Here is a 17666-nt window from a genome sequence, read left to right on the forward strand (position 1 = left end):
CAGAATTACTCCAGGACCTAGACTATCCCTGACCAATGCTTATTCAGCTTCTTCTTGAAAACCCCCAATGATGGAGGTTCTATAACTTCCCTTGGCATTTATGTCACTGCCTCACTATTCTAACAGTGAAGAAGTTTATCCTGATATCCAATCTAACCCTATTTTGCTGCCACTCCAAGCCATTGGTACACACCCTGCTTTCTACAGCAACAAAGAAAAGGTGTTCTCCCTCCTCCTTCTTTATGGCAGCCCTTCTGTTATTTGAAGACTGCTATCATGTCCCTTCTTAAACACCTCTTCCATAAGCTGAACATGCCTAGCCCTTTAGTCTCTCCTTGTATGACTCGCTCCAAGCTGTTTATCATTTTTCGCACTCATCTCTGGGCCTCTAACTTCTCCACATCCTTTTTAAAATGTGGAGCCCAAAACTCTAGATGAAGCCTAACCAGTACTGAGGCACTATCACTTCCCATGTCATGTAATGGGGTTGAGTAACAGAGACTGGGAAATCGAACTGCAATTTCTTGCCAGTGTTCTTGTGTACCAAGCCCTTATCACAAATTGAACAGCTTATGCAACTAAGGAGTACTCAGTTGGAAAAGGGTTCAGTACTGGGACTTTGATTGGCACAGGCTACAACTGTTGGGGTAGAGTGGAACTAAGTTATTATGCATCTAGATTTATGTGCTAAGGCCTGTTCTTGGAACTGATTAAAAACACACATCCATTTGGACAAGTATATTCTTTTTGTGTGAACTTGCCTGAGTAACTAAAGGCCCAGCCTCTGTCCTTATACAAACAGTGTTCCTATGACTAATAATTGCTTAGCTGAATAAGGACTGGAGAAATGGATTCTTAAAACAGCCTAAGAGATCTAGTAAGATGACAGAATCTCAATATTGTATCATTTAGAATGAACAAGACATAATTGGAATGTGCAGCGAATGAGTCACAAGGAAGATAGATGAAGGAGAGTAAATCTTTAAAATTCTTATATATTGTTAATGAAGAAAATCATTACCCTCCAAAGAATGAATGAAAAACACATTACATTTCCAAGTAACTCACTAATGGACAAGAGGCATTATCGTTTTAGGTATCTTTGGAATCCCTATAAATATAGTGACTGCTCAAACACTTGATTGATTGTCTTTTAGCCCCATTAATAACATGCATGTATATTTTAGTAAATAACTTATGTTGAGACTAGCCTTTAAAAATTCAAAAGATATACTAGTAATCTAGTAGAGAAACAGGTATGTCTTTATTCTTCAGTCATTTCTTACTGTTTAGTGCTGTTTCCTGAATGATGTTGTGTATGGTAGAGACACAATTCACTGGTTGTATTACCTTCTCTTCTGCCCAGAAGGAACATGAAGCCACATACTATTTTCTGAAAGCAGAAAGAGCTCCCACCAAAGCCAGTGCAAGCTGGGAAGTTATGTGTATTTATCTGAGGTGGTTTGGTTCAATTTATGTTTAGTTTAGGAGAGGATTATGGTATTACTTGCAGAAAACTATATATTTTTTGCAAGTAAAACCATATATCTATCTATCTCAAAGCATTTCATACAAAACTTCTCAATTTGAAAGAAAAAACAATTAGTTTCATTAAGCAACAAACATGACACTGAAGTATTTGCAAGCATATTTCATCATGGCAGTTTAAGTACTGTGAAAGAAATTATTTAATTCATTTTCTATCTTTGTTCTCAGAAAAGTAAAAAAAAAAATACAAGGGCAGGTTCACAGACAGTTAATAATCCTTCAGATTGATAATGACTATATTTTTTCTTCCCATCTCATGAAAAAAACTGGGGATTTAACCCTAAAAAGTAGCAGGTCCTGTGCTGAAATCCATATAGAGCTATAGATGTTCTGTGCTGTGTTTTAGGCATCTCCACCACAGCTCTCAGAGCTCTTTCAGCAGAATGCCTATAGAGATTCCTCCTTCATAGCGTTTTACAGTAGCTATCATTGGAAGGGTCTGAATTACTTGCAAGAGTTCTAGGGGTTGGTAGGAGGGGAAAGGGGCTGCTGCTACATTATGCCTCTTTTTACACAAGCACATTCCTGGCAATTTGCCACTTTCACACACATAAGAGCCTGACCCTTATGGACAAATCCCACAGACCAGTGGTCAGCAACCTTCAGACCATGGGCTGGATCCAGCTTGTAGAGACATTTGATCTGGCCCGTGGACATGGGGCTTCAGCAGCCAGACTGACCCAATTCAGACTGGGGTGGGTGTGTGGTGGGCAGGTGCTAGAATGCAGCTGCCGCTTCAGCCGCTTTTCCCAGTACCTACATGGGGAGCGTCTGCAGCCAGCACTCATCTCCATGGCAGCAGAGGAAAGCAACTGCTGCTGAAGTCCCCCACCACTGTGTGGAAAATCAACAGTTATGGACCTCTCCACATGTTGCCATGGGGAAAAGTGATGCCAGCAGCAACTGAGTCCTAGCACTCATCTGCCATACACCAGCCTGCCTCTAATTCAAACTGGGTCAATCCTGTCCACAACCTGGAAAGGTTACTGGACTTACACCAGTGATTCTCAATCAGGGTCTTGTGAGATCCTTTCAAGGGTGCCACAGGGTGTCATGCAATGCTAGGACTCTTAGGTGTTAAAACATGATTCACAAGACAAAACCAGAAATTTCCAATAGGAATCCATTGTGTTAAAAGCATTCTGACATTGTGGTCCTTCTGAGTTTTTTGCAACAGAAGAATTGCTCTATTATTTTGCTGTAGTCAAATACAAACGAAAACCAAGACCTGGTATTTTCTGAGATGTGTCTCAAGTCTACTGAGGGTTGCCTTGAGTCTACTGTGGGGTGCCTGAAGTCTAAAAAGGTTGAGAACCACTGCCTTAAATTGTGATAAAAAGACATGACCCCTCGGGTTCCACAGAATTAAATGGAATGTGTCAACCATCCTATGGTGAGAATTTTAAAACAATCTATTGAATTCTATAGCATGACGAGAATCTTCTATTAGATTCTACAGGACAGCTCAAAACACTTACAGGAAGTTTTTCATATTGTATTAAATGTTGCAGAATTTTTTCACAATGGACACATGGTTGGAGACTTTGAAGAAGGACTTCAGTGGGATCAGAAGAAGGGAGAAAGTTCTGCAGAGCTCAGTAACTGCCAACAAGCAGTTGGCTTGCTCTTTTTAGAGATGCTGAGTACAACCAGGTTCCAAATAATGTATCCATTGGGCTGTTTTCCTACCTATCTTATGTGCATGGAAAATGACAGTAGCACTAGACAAAATAAGCATGGTAAAACTGTATTTGTATTCCCCAATATTGAGGATTGGGGGAAAAACTGGCAAACAAGATCACAGTGCTCTCAGTACGCTTGCAGCACCCAAATTGACAGTGATGGGAGTTTCTCCTGACTGGTAGGTAGATTTCATTCTAAAGCAGACAGAAGCTGCCTGTATGACAATTAGCTGACCATGTGAATTTGGGCTACACAAACAAGTACAAAACTCATTCTGATGCAACACGCTGTCCTTGAACATTTACCTGTAGGTAATGGCAGTGTACATAGAAAGGACTGCCTTCATCAGAAGGGTTAAAACAACAGTCAAGATAAATTTTGCAATCAGTCACTCTAAGACAAATTTTGTCCCCTAACACAATCTCACAGCCCCCAGTGATTTCACCAGGAGTTAAGCACACATCCAAGCATAAAATGAGGTCTCTGGCAGATGATAACATAATCACACGATCGGGATCTGAGGAATTTTTTGCCTGATCTCTGCTCTTCTCTCCCCCTCCTTCTCCTCAAAAATCACGTCCTGCCACACCAGACATGCATGGCAAGATGTGCAACTTTTAGAATTGGGGATAAAATTCCTCAGATTTCAATCATGCAATTACAGGAAACCCTTGCTATTTGCAGGTTTGGCATTCACAGTTTCAAATATTCATGAATGCCAAACCCGCATCTTAAATACACTTACAGGAGCTCCTCAGGAGCTCTGTGCTTGCTGCTACTGTGGTCCCACCGCCACTGCCATGCTCCTGCCGCCACCAGCAGAGTCGTGCCCCCCCGCCTCCTCCCAGTCGCTAGGGGCACTGTGTTCATGAACACAGTGCCTTATTTGTGGATTTCACCATTCACAGGGATATCAAGAACATATCCTCTGCAAATGGCAAGGGTCTCCTGTATCAGTACATGGCGAACCCATCATTTGGGACTGGGTGCCTAATACCAGTCTCCCCATGTCTGGACCTTCAAAGGGCACCACAGGAAATGTGGCATTGGTTACCTGCTAATATGATGTCTACTGGATTTCAAAGGATGCAATTCTACGAGGACCCATCCCCAATGCTGCGCTTTCCACAGTGTTCTTTTAAGTTGCACGGGGAGCCGAGAATCTGGGACCTGGTCCCCTGTCTCTAATGCTCGGTTCCTCACATTTTAGCAAGTTGCCAGGCTGCACCAGCATGCCTTTCATCAGGGAACCATTCCCCAACACTGTGCTGCATTGGCACGTCTTTCAATGAGTAGAGGGCAGCTGTGTCTTGGACATGGGGGTGTGGCACGGCACTTGATGTGCCTGCCACTGTAAGGGGCTGGCAGTCTGCTGAGCCACTGGCAGGTGGGGGTCAGGGCTAATTGTAGTCAGATGACCCAGGGGGCTGGCAGGTGAGGCTGCGCCCGATTAAGGTAGTCACCTGACTGGAGGAGGAATGGGTTTAGACAGGGTATAAGCCCAGACCCTGAGACCAGGGCTGGTAGTAACATCTTAGGAGCTGGTGAAAGAACATCACCCAGCAGGAAGGCTGCCACTCCTGAATGCCAGCAAGGAGAATGACATCTGGAAATCTGAGTAGGAACTAAGGGGATAGAGGAGGTTCCTGGGGGACCCAGTGTTGGGGTCCGGAACCCTGAGAAGGAGGCTATGTGCACCGTGAGAGGATAGGTAAGCCCTTGGAGAGGGGCTGAGAGTCTGTGGGCCTGAGGGGGTCTGGGTCTAAGGGGCCAAGTGAACCTGGAGAGAGGGGCCAAGTGTTTGGGAGACCTAGTGGAGGGTCTGGATGAACCCAGTGAGTGGGACAGAGTATTGGAGCCTATTGAGGGGTCCAGATGCACCCAGAGAAGAGGCTGCATTTGGGAAAACCTATGGAGGGCTCTGGGTGAACCCAGAGAGAGGGAGCAATCTATAGAGGGCTCTGAGAGGGTGGGCCCACAGGTTAGGGTCAGCAGTTACACAAACTAGTTTAAGTGATTAGAAACTAGTTTAAAACTGTAACAGAAGTTCAGTGCACATAAACCAGTTTCAAAATGGCTGAAACTGGTTTAAAATAAACCTGGCTGGATGTAGTATCAGATTTAACTGAGTTAGGTCAAACCATTTATGAAACTTTTGTCCCAGACCCCTTTCCTGGTTCAAGTTAAATCGAAGTCCTCCAGCATCCCAGCATGCTTTGCGGCCCTAGGCTGGGCTGTGGTGTCTGCTCCAGAAAGCAGGGCTGACTCTGCTCCTCTGCTCCCTAGCAGCTGGGTCACTGGCCTCAGTGGCTGGCTCACTGCGCCCCCTCCCCCCACAACTCCCCCAGGCAAACCATGGCTGGGGTCTGGGGCCAGGAAGGGGGATTAAACTCACCTTCTTCCAAGTACAGAGCTGCCCTGCCCTGCTGGCTTAATGCTGGTTGCAACTGTGGACTACAAATCCCAGAGGCACCTGGAAGCAGGAAGGGGAAGTGACAAGCAACCCTGCACAGTCTTGCTGCTCTTATTCTGGATTGAAAATCCCAGAGACCTTGGGGTCAGCAGAAACATGCTGCCCATGCTGTGTTTAAAGTTCTTCAGTTTACAGTTTTTCAGAGAAAGAACTATTCTTATTCAGGTTTTTACTGAATTCAATGCCACTACCTTTTCCACCCCTCTCCCTGCTCCCCAGCCAGGGTCTTCACCAGCAAGTGGTAGACCATCTGTAAGGATGCCATCTGCAAAGCATGGGGCATGGTGTAGGAGAGGTACAGAGCCATCCAACTGGCCTATAAGGCCAAGACCATAATCTGTGTGGTCATTGTAATGAGAACAGGGCAGCTTCCTGCACTGAATAACAACTAACATCAAAGCATGGCGGGCAAGAGCTGGGCAGATTGCCCATCGAGCAGAGTATATCAACAGATTTTTTAGGTACCTGTGACAGGGGCTGTCCCTGCCCAGCTGATCCATGGGAATCAGGCAGATAGTGGCCGTGTCCCAGACCCTGGGGCTCCCCCATCCAGTCCCAATGATTTGGGGCTTGAACTGGGTGCCTGAATTTGGACCTGGGGCAGCCTCCTTCCTGATCTCAGAGACTGAGCATGGGGTGGCTGTGTCAGAGACCACAGGGCTGCTCTCTGCCTGATTGCAACAATCAGCTGATTGTTGGGATCAGGAAGGGGACAGCTCTGGAATCTAGGATATATGTTACCCATTCCATTTTAAAAGCAGGAGACAAACCAGTTACAAAGGTATTCCATGTTGAATGAGGATAAATGTAATGTCCATCAGGGAGGAAACTCGCACATGGCTGCTGGCCACCACCCACCGCCTTGTGCTGCTGCAGCCACACACCCACCCCTGCTCCACAGGGGTTTTCAAAAAGGTTGAAAACCCCTGCCTCACAAAACCAGAATTTTTAGATACCTGGCACCCCCTTACCCCACTCATGCCAGTTAACACAACTTTTACTGTAGTGTTTAAAATGAAAATCCATTCTTTAGAAATTGCCAGAGAACCTGAATACTAGTTCAAAAATTCATTTAACATTTTCAATGACATTCTGAAATGGTAATTAATCAATTTATGGCAAGTATTCAAGTACTATCACTTTTTCTTGTGTTTAATAAAACTCTCTCTCTCTCGTTTTATCCCACTTCCCCAAGATTAATTATAAAAAACTGATTTTTTGGTTGGGGAGGTCCTAGTTACATGAAAATACTTATGAAATAATACCATGTTCTTTTAGAGCAGAGATTCTAATTCTGCTTCAGATTATATATCAAAGCAGAAATATAGGGGCAACTCTGCTAACTGCTATATCAACATATATTTGGAGCAAAATGCAGTCTGAATTTTTCTCAGATTTACACAAGTGTGAAAGAGAGCAAAAAGTTGCACCTCTATGAATATGGATTTCTGTTACATTATTATAAATTGTACAGATTAAGTTAGCACACACTAAAATCCAGACAAACTTTCCTAAAGCATTTTGGTTAAAACAGAAGGTGGGGGTGAGGAGAGACTTCAAAAAGAAAAAAACAGACAGGAGTCTGCAATTCTGATTGTAACTGGGCACAGAGATGGTTAGCCAAGTTAGTCTGAAATCAAGCAGAGGATAGCATAGGGTGGCATCTTAGAGACTTGTTAGTTAAATCTCTGGTCACTAACTGGCTGTTATTATTCTTATATAATTATTGACTCCTTGTTAAGAGATGTCAGGCAATTTTTGTTTCCACATAATGTTTTGATCAGTAGTGGCCAAAATGATAAAGGGACTTGCATGCTGCAATGTTTGGACTCTGATCCCTGGGTTTGATTCGGACTCTGATTTATGCAAAACAACACTACTAAACTATGAATTGGTTAGACTCAGGATTGACATTACTGCATTACCAGAAACTCAGTGCTCAGTTACAGGTTCTATCCAAGAGAATGATTACACCACATTCTGGCATGGGAAGCCAGCAGAAGAAGAGAGAGCAGGGGGTAGGTTTTTGCTATTTAAAAACAGCGTACTATCTTTCTGTGAATGCCCCATTGCTATATCTATTTGACTCATGATGCTCAGACTGCATAAACAGAACAGCTTTATCATGTTGTTTAGTATTTGTGTGCCTATCCTTCAAGCGAGTGACAAAGGAAGAATGTTTTCTACCAACAACTTGAAGAAGAAATTGAGAAAACTCATAGAAATGAGACCATTATAATACCTGGTGACTTCAATGCAAGAGTTCGCCTGGTATTCTGGGCAAACACAGAATTAGTAATATGAATGAAAATGGCCAGTGAGTGTTAAAACTTTATGCAAGTCAAAATCTCTGTGTTACAAACCCTTACTTCACTGGGAAAATCACAAGAAATCATGGCAATATCCCAGATCATGTCACTAGCACCAATTAGATCTAGTACTGACCAGGCATAACCACCCAAAATAAATCCTGCATATGAGGTCTTATCACAGTGCTGACGGTAACACTAACCATGCCATACTCTGCTGCAAAGTCAGAATCAATGTCAAAAAGATCCACCATAGCAAAATACCAGTTATCCTCAGAAACATATTAGCCTAACTAAAGACATAGAAAAATGCACACTATTCAGTGAAGAAGTTGTGAAAACAAGTTTACCTAACAACTCAGTCACTGAAGCTTGGGAAAGCTTAAAAACCAACATGTACAATGCTGCTGTAAAGAGGGTTTGGCAAAAAATGCAGATTGGTTTGAAGACCACTCTGAAACCCTTCTACCACTGGTAGAAAACAAAAAAACAGAGTAACCAACTATAAGAAATCTCCTAACACTTTAACCCTGGAAAATTTGAGAAATGCTCAAAGAGAAATGCAAAGAGGTGTACCCAAGATTTCTAACTAAAACTGTGGTGATATGAAGTTGCTCACAGAAAGCAGCTGATGCAGGTGATAGTCACAGCATGTACAGAGGCATCAAATGAGCAATTGGTCCAGTCAAAAAGAAAACAGCTCAGTAGAAAGACTTAAACGGAAATGTCATTACTGATAAACAAAAACAACTCGAGCACTGGATTGAACACTATGGAATTCTATACTCCAGTGAGACTGAAATCAAACATGAAGAATTTGAAGGATTACCACAGTTTGAAGTTACGATGGATTTGAACAGTGAGTCGACATTAGAAGATTTGCAAAAAGCCATTAAATTGATTCCCGGGAACAAGGCATCTGGAAACAACTGTTTGCCTGCTGAAATCTACAAATGTGCCAACCATGAATTACTTCATAAGCTTCATGAAGTTATACTGCTCTGTTGGAAAGAGGAAGTTGTACCACAAGATTTCAAAGATGCTAAGTTTGTACAGTTATACAAAAACAAAGGTGATAGAAGTGACTATGACAACTATAGAAGTATCTCCCTGTTGCACCTTATTGAAGAAAAATTGTCATTCGTATCACGCTTCCTAGTTTGAAATCTCTAGGTGAAGCATTCTATCCTGAAAGTCAGGACCCTCCACCGTTGTTATGATATTTTTGGTCAAGCAACTGCAAGAGAAGTATAAAGGAAAATGAATACCACTGTACATAGCCTTCACTGATTTGATGAAGGCCTTCGATACGGTCAACAGACAGGGCCTTTCTACTGTTCTGAAGAAACTGGGTCATCTCCCCGAACTGTTGAACACCATTTGCTCATTAAATCGAGGTATGAAGGCAAGTGTATGAAAACAAAGAATCAAATGCCTTTAACATCAACAATGGGGTGAACCAGGAGTGTGTCTTAGCCTCTATGTTTTTAACTTTTCATTCCTGCTTCTTCATGCATTCAAGGACAGCAATGATGGCATTTATCTTTGAAACAGATTAGATGGAGGCTCGTTTAACATAGTAAAGCTTAAAGCAAAAAACAAGGTGAAAGAACTGGTCCTGAGAGACTCCCTGTTTGAGGATGACATGGCCTTCATTGCCCACAGTGAATCTTCCCTGCAAAATCTCTTACTCAGATTTTCTGAATCATGCAAGAGCTTGGGGATGGCAATTAGACTCAAGAAGACTGTAATCAAGTACCAAGAGATGACAAACCAATACCTTACATCAGTCTGGAGGATAAATCTCTTGGTGTCATTGACAGCTTTTGCTGGGTTCTATGATCAGCAGGAATCTTGACCTTCAAACTGAACTAACAGAGCTGGAAAAGCAGCTAAGAATTTTGGACTATTATAGAAATGTGCGTGGAATAACAGCAAACTATCAGCTAAGGTGAAGATGTGAATCTATGAGTAGAGGGGCGCCGGTTGCGGGACAAGCCCAGGGGCGCCAGAGGAGGGGCGCCGGTTGCGGGACAAGCCCAGGGGCGCCAGAGGGGCAGGTAGAAATTGGACTTGATAACGTCAGGAAGAGCTGCGAGACTTGGGGTGTGCTAAAGGGGAGGTAGGAGGCATGCGTAGCCCCTAAGCCTGGGGTGTACCTTGTCACTCCAAACAGAATGGGGAACAGTAAGCTTAGTACCGTGTATAAGGGGATCAAAGGCAGCCTCCCATATATCAAATTATACTTCATCAAAGACGTGGCAGGTGAGAAAAGAGGGTGCTGGATCGCTTAGTTGACATGGTAGGGGGTGCTAGCGAGATCATGGCCGCTCCTAGACCCCACTCCGTGACACCAAGAATATTTTCTATGATAAGATTTTTGTATAGCAAACTAGAAAGTAGGGTTGCCTTCTACGGCAGTACCACAATGTATGCAAAGATGATATGAAGTTGTTCAACACTGATGTAGAAAGCTGGGAGGAGCACACAAAATCTTGTCCTATCTGGTAGGAACATCTGGCACTGGGTGCAGCTCAGCATGAAGCAGCTTTGATCCAGAGGTTGGAAGCAAAGCGAGAAAGAAAGCAGCATGCTGTAAACTTGGACAACAACTCAGACAACATATGGATCTGTGAAACTTGTAATAAGCTTTCTTGCTCTTGAGTTGGACTTGTTAGCCACAAACAGATTAATCAGGCACCAAACTAGAGCTCTTAGGTGTACAACATGATCCAGAGGATTGACGGTTGCCTACCTACTAAGTGGCTGTTATTATTCTTATATAATTATTGGTTCCTCATTAAAAGATGTCAGGACATTTTTGTTTCCACATAATGTTTTAACAAAAATGGATATCTCCTGTATTATTTTCCATTTTGAACAAAAAATTGTTGGGGAATAAGAAATCAAATATAAATATTCACCCAGCCCCTTCATACGTAATGCAGGATTGGAGCCCCACCATGCTGAGTATAGTAGAAACACATACAAGTGAAACCTTGGGTGGCATAAAGCCAATGTCAAAACTCACATTGTTTTCAGTGGGCATGTCTACTCTGTTCTTGTCATGTCCAGAATGGGATGCTCTAAAGCAAGGGTTCCCAACTTTTTTAGATCATGGACCGGAAGTGACCATAGACTGGCAAACTGCAGTCTGGAAGTGATCCGCATACTACACACTGGCAGCCAACCCTTTTTTATACTGAGCAGGCAGCCATCCCTTTTCTGTTGCTCTGCAGTATGCCAGTCATATCCAGACTTCCGGTCCGGCAGCCAACCCTTCTGTGGACCAGCAGCCAACCCTTTGCAGCCCGGCACCAGGCCGTGGCCCAAGGGTTGGGAACCTCTGCTCTAAAGCAGTGGAACCATATGAGCAACTCTAAGGCCATTTAAGCATGCTGGAAAGAGATGTCTGGAAAATGGCTATAAAATACCCTCTTAAAACAGGGTCACTGATGCATTTTCATGGTTTGGTGCTTTCAAGCAGGAACAGTTCGATGGGATGTGCTTGGGAAAGGCCCTCCTTGCAAACACCAGGGACTTGTTATGACCCATGTTTCCAGCCCTGCAAAAGATACAGCCTAAAGGCTAAGCTATGCCTGACACTTTATTATAGAGTCATGCAGGGTTGTAAAGGAAAGTAAATCACTTTGCACTGTATGCAGTTTTTATTATAAATAAAATGTAAACCATCCTTACCTGGTTCTCCACTTCAACATGATTAGGGATATGGGTAAAGGAACACATTTTAGTAAGTTGACAGGGGACAGGGACTTACTATTAGGTAAAACCCTCAGTAACCGCCTTCTCATTCTTTCTCCATAGCTAGTAACAGCTTTGAATGCAGAGGCTTAACAACCAGGGGCTTCACCTTAGGTGCCAGCAGGAATTGGGCCAGCTGTAGCAGCTGTACCAGCAGTGGAGGCAGTTACCATTCTTGCACCCTCTCTAAGGAGACATTCAGGTATTCACATCCCCCATTATGCACTGCTCAAATAAAACAAGATTAAGTTGCCCTGATTTAGCTTCCACTTACTGTGGGGGAAGAGCAGATAGGTAGTTGCTGCACATCAGGTATTCCACAGCAAGTCTCTACCCACCTGTTAACTCACTGCAATTTAATAATTTTGCTCATAGCTGATTTCTTATATAGACATCATGGTGAAGCTCAGTGTTGAGGAAGGATATAAAAGCAGAGAGGGCAGTGGCCTCCCATCTCTCATATGGTTTACTGTATCAATCAATTTGCTTTTTCAATTTTTTTTATTATTTTAGACATTGTAAAATTAACATGCTGTATATAGTGCTTATTGCTGATGGGAAAAATGTATTTAAAATATCTTTAAATACATACATTTCCTCAATTTAATGCACTCATGTAGTAGAGAGGAAAATAAAGAATCAGGTAGTATTCACCCAGAGAAGCCCTGCCATTGAATTCAAAGGGGCTGCATGATGTTGGAGATCACCTAAACAGTTCTCTGCACAGGATCAGAACTTAGGGAGCCAGTCTTTTAAATATTTACTAGTGAGCATGATCAACAGGAATAAAATTTAGATTTAGACCCGTAGGAGTCAACAGTGCCAGTATATCAGCAGGGTGGCATTATGGTGGGGAGAATACAGGCTGAGGTGACAGACTGTGAACTCTTGCACATTAGAGAGTGTCACCATTAGCTTTAATAATTAACCTCTGTATATAATCAGTACAGAACCCATTCTGTGGTACTTCTGCTGTCCAAGACAGTTTCTTAAAATGAACCTAGTGTGACACAAGCCAGAAGCCCTTAATATATAATTAATAAATAATCATACATATACGTCATCTGAATGGAAGTGAAAGGTGTCTCTGTATGTTTCCTCAAAGGACTCTCTTTGGTCAAAGCCAGAGTTAAGGTTATAACTATTTTTAAAATGATTACAAAATTGGTGTCATACCTTCAGAAAAATACTAGAGGAACACACTTGGGATCATTAGCATCTGACAGAGTCAAAAGCTATATGTGTGGGAAGTGAGGAACCTATGACATTATAATACCAATAAAAGTTAAACGTATATCACTTTTATCTGTCTTCATTTTTAACTGGGCCATCTCAATAAACTTTGGCTTAGGAGTGTAACTCAGAAGCTTCTAGTTTCACTGTCGACTCCAAACACACTGCTATTCTGCAAAAAAAGGTACTATATCCTGTCCAAAAAAAAAAAATTAAATTCGCTAGGTAAATTGCAACTTTACCAGTCAGCACAGAGGGGAAGGTTTAATTCCAGCAAACATATACATAAACAGGAAATCTCTCTACAGTAAGAATGTGTTTTCCTTTTATACAATGGAGTTCAAAGATGTGTCAGCATATAGTTTAAAACAAAAGCTATTTTTTTTAAGTAAACTTACCAATTCCAGTAGGTTATGAGTATAACAGGCTTACATTACATTTCAAAACCTGTTAGAACCTGCATGGACGGCATACAAATGTAACCTCGCTTAGTCAGTGCATAGTTTTTAATCAGCAAGCATGTCAAAGCTTTGGGAAAAAACAAAAATCAATTTTCAGAAGTCAAATGGTAACAACTGCAGATTTAATCAAATTGCACCAGCAATCTTTTACTATTCTCAATATTTTTTCAGAGAAAGCAGCTCCAGGCAAAGGATGAATTTTAATAAATGTCACATATTTAGTTATATGGCTTAATTTTAATATTTATCAAGCTGGTCACTGATCCTTAGCAGAAATGATGCTGGCACACATCAAATGGAGTCTGATATTGTTTAGTAGGAAAGGTATTAGTATGAAGGAGCTATTGCAAAGAAAAGCAACTAACATATAATAAGCTCTTAGTTTTACCTTATCACAAAAAGAAAAAAGGCCTGAGACTTAAAACATAGATTGAATGCTTCTGGATAGCAAATACCATTATGATGGGCATGGTATAAAAATCTCAATAAAAACAAGATTTTTACAATTCATGTGAAATTTCAGCTGAATTCAGGATGAATTTAAAATATAGACTTGGGAATTACCTTCTTGTCAAAGGGCCTGTTTTGAAATGATTTTTTCTGGACTTGTAAAAGAGCTTTCATTAGACAGCTTTAAGGCACATTGCAAAAGCATTCTGATGAAGTGCTTTTGTGATTATTTCACATCTTCATGTTATAAAAATTGCTCTATTGTTGACATCTTGCAAAACTATACATTAGAAAATGTCCCAAATTTTCTTGCTCTCATTCCATCCCTCCACTCAGATCTTTCATAATATCATTAGGGGCCTAATCCAAGGAAGGCCCATTACAGTCAGTAGAATTGAGGTATAGATCAACTCCTACTTAGTTACATCTTGTGTCACAAGAAAATTATAGGAACGCCAAACAAAACAAACAAAAACAAATGCGCATACAAGTCATAAGTGACAACTGATCATTTTGGGAAATATACCTCCTTAATATAACATAATTTCCTTCAGCAGATTTTCACCCTTGATCAATTTGGCCTGATAACTTTACTTTTTCTTTATTTTTCATATTTAAAATAGCAGGAAAAAATACTTTATCTTCCTGTACAACATAATAGTCTTCCTGAAAGCAAATAGTTTGGCAATTTGCAAGTTTTGTTAATGCTAAAGGAAACAAGTTAGCACACATACCATGTGGTTGAATGCCTTTAGAAATTAGATTGAAACACTGATTTGATTTCCTAAAAGGTATCTGAAACAAGCAAAGCAACACAAGGTTAGAGATTTTGAGAGTAATGAGAAGTTGTGGGGTTTCAAACAGCTCTACATAAAATAGACCCAATGTTCTGAGGAAAAAAGGTCACCTAATTATTAGTTTCTTTAAGGCCCTGTCTACACTGCATTTCCCCTGGGTGAGGAAACTGCTTTAAAAAAGATTTTTGCTAAGATGTTTGTGTCAGCTACTATGGAAGAATTATAGATTTGTTGAAACCACTGCTAAGAAAAATACAAACATTTTAGAAGGGAAGTCCAACACAACAGGACACTCAGGATTTGACTGTGTAAGGAGACATGGACAGGCAATGTGGATAGATGTTATGCACTGAGTCCAGTGTGGAGTTGTGATACATTCCAATGGAGAATATGGCAGTGGAGAATTACAAGTAGATTGGGAAAATGGCAAGAGCATGGCTAGTAAATCTGTAAATTGCATGAAGAGGTACAAAGACACAATTGCAGACTTATGCCATTGGAGACCAGATGCACAGGATGATGGCTCTGTTGGCCCATAATGGACTGTGATTCTAACTCTGTGTCACTGGTTCAAATACAGCCAAGAGGGGAAGTGACCGCAGGTGTTGGAAAGCCAGTTTCACAAACACAAGCAAGAAAGTTCGGGTGAGGGGGATAATGTACAAACTAGAAACTACTATAGCCTTGTCTGAATTGTCAGACATCAAATACCCCTGTAAATATATACTCCCTTTCACATCCTCACCACATCTCCTACCCACTAATATGTCACAGAACTGGGATTTGGAAGGTATCTTGAAGTATGGATTTCCTCTTCTGAGGTTTGTGACCCTACCCAGAGTGGTGTCAATCACAAAAGGCTCCTGAAAGGCTTCCCCAGTTACTGCTTAAGCTTCATACATTTAATGACACAAGAAGTTCCAAGATACATTTTGCATGCCAGGTGGAGGCCGGACCATGTATAGTTGTGCTGTTGCCATTTGGATGTGGGGTGATGATCTCCCAGACCCTCCTCTCAGATAAGACAGATCGTGAAGCACTATATAGACCACAGAAGTAGTCCTGGAGCCAATAAAAGAGGTCATCAGGCAAACTCCAAATGATCCCAAAGGAGAGAGGGGGCTCAGGACCAGTAGGGGAGAAGGAAGATATTAGGGGCTTGTGGAGGGCTTATGGGAAAGCAAACAAAGTTTGCTAATTCAGCTTTTTGTTCAGAAACCCTTCAGTGAACCTGTGCTGAGTTCTGGGTTTCTAACTGACCTAGCCCTTAATTACTTTTCACTGCACTCAGTGTTTCCCATATGGCTGTACACTGCACTGTCATCAACTTTAACCCATACACTGGCTCCACTGCACCTTCATAAAGCAACCCATTAACAAGAACAGCAGCAGCTTTGTTTTGCGATGGTCATAATTCTGAAAAACAAACACACACACACCAATCCAAAAAGATGAAAGACCCTAAATAAGGAAAAACACTTCCCTGACCTTTTGAAATAGACTGATGTGAATCTAAGAGGAATTGTTTTACATATATTGTATCATTGGAAGAAAGAGCTAAATATGTTAAGCCTGGTAAAGGATTGTATGTGGCTAGGGAGGTAATGGGTGCAAAATAATAATACTTGAATTCTGCATAACTCCTGCAAAATGGGAGTTTCTTTGTTCTTTACTGGATAATGTAATGGAAATATTAGCTGTAAAGCTCTAACCAGCTCTTAGAGAGACATGGGAATATTTTATTTTGCCTGAGTCTGTTTCCATGCTTTAAAGGTCTCAAAAATGAGCCCCAGTTATTTTCTACTTGCTAGCAATGCAAAAGGACTTTTTGGATGAAATGCATCAAAAACAAATGAAGTACTACACTATTTAAAGGTGCCTATGGGCAGAGGGGAGGGGCATACACTACAACTTCTTGAGGAAATTCCTTTCCATTTCAAATGTAACAGCTTCCAAAGAATTGCCCAGATGTTACTTAAGTGCTAGATTATTCAAATACGAATCAGTATTCTAGGAGGGACAAAGACTAACCTAAAGACTTACAATTTCTGTGACACGCATTAATATTTATAAAGCACGGGGCCATCTAACTTCATCCTGAAGCTGGCACACTTGTCGAATGCTTGGGGGGGGGAGGGGAAGGAAAAATTGCAGTATAATGGCAAAATCATAATTCCCCGAGATCTGCAAAATAATTCGGACTATACACCAGAGGCCATGTGACTGAAACCAGATCGACTGTCACCAACTGGAATATTTGATATCCATTTTAAAGGCGAACGCTCAAAATGCGTTTGACAAACAACTGGCAAATACAGCCATGAAGCCTCTGAGTCTGCTGTGCCTTTCTGTCCCAGCAGCACAGACAATGTCCCCAGTGCTCAGATACCAAGACAAGCGCAAAGGCAGACAACACTGTATTTGCCCGACTCTAAGAAGAGGTCTTTTCCTCATTGAGCATCCCAGAGACCTCATCTTCAAATCACGTCGGAAGGAGGTGAGGGCAGGGGGCTGCTGTGGCCCCCTACCCAGGGATCAGGTCATAGCCGGCTACTACCTGCCCCAACCCCAACCGCAAGCCTGCGCTGCCCCAGCGGTGGGTGGGGAGGACAGGCAGCTCGCCCCTGCCCCACCCACAGCACATGAAAGCCGAGCCCCCGAAAGAGTCCTCGCTATGCCTGGGACAGGAGAACCCCTGTCTAGATGCCCCGTGTCCACACGCCGAGCATTGGGAAGGGGCTTGGATCCGAGAGCGCCCGCTGATCCCCAAGCCCCGGCCCCTCACGATCCCCGAGCGCTGCCAGTGCCCGTTTTGTCGCCGCGGGCTCGGGGCTGCAGGCAAGGTGCGAGCTCCGCCACGGCTGCACGTGAGGCGAGAGCCCGGCCCGCTCCCGGCTCGGCTCGCCGCGCCGCCCTCCCGCCCCTGCCGTCGGGCACAGCTCCCGGCATA

This window comes from Gavialis gangeticus, unplaced genomic scaffold (assembly GCF_001723915.1).
Source record: "Gavialis gangeticus isolate Ggan-Ray unplaced genomic scaffold, GavGan_comp1, whole genome shotgun sequence".
NCBI lineage: Eukaryota > Metazoa > Chordata > Crocodylia > Gavialidae > Gavialis > Gavialis gangeticus.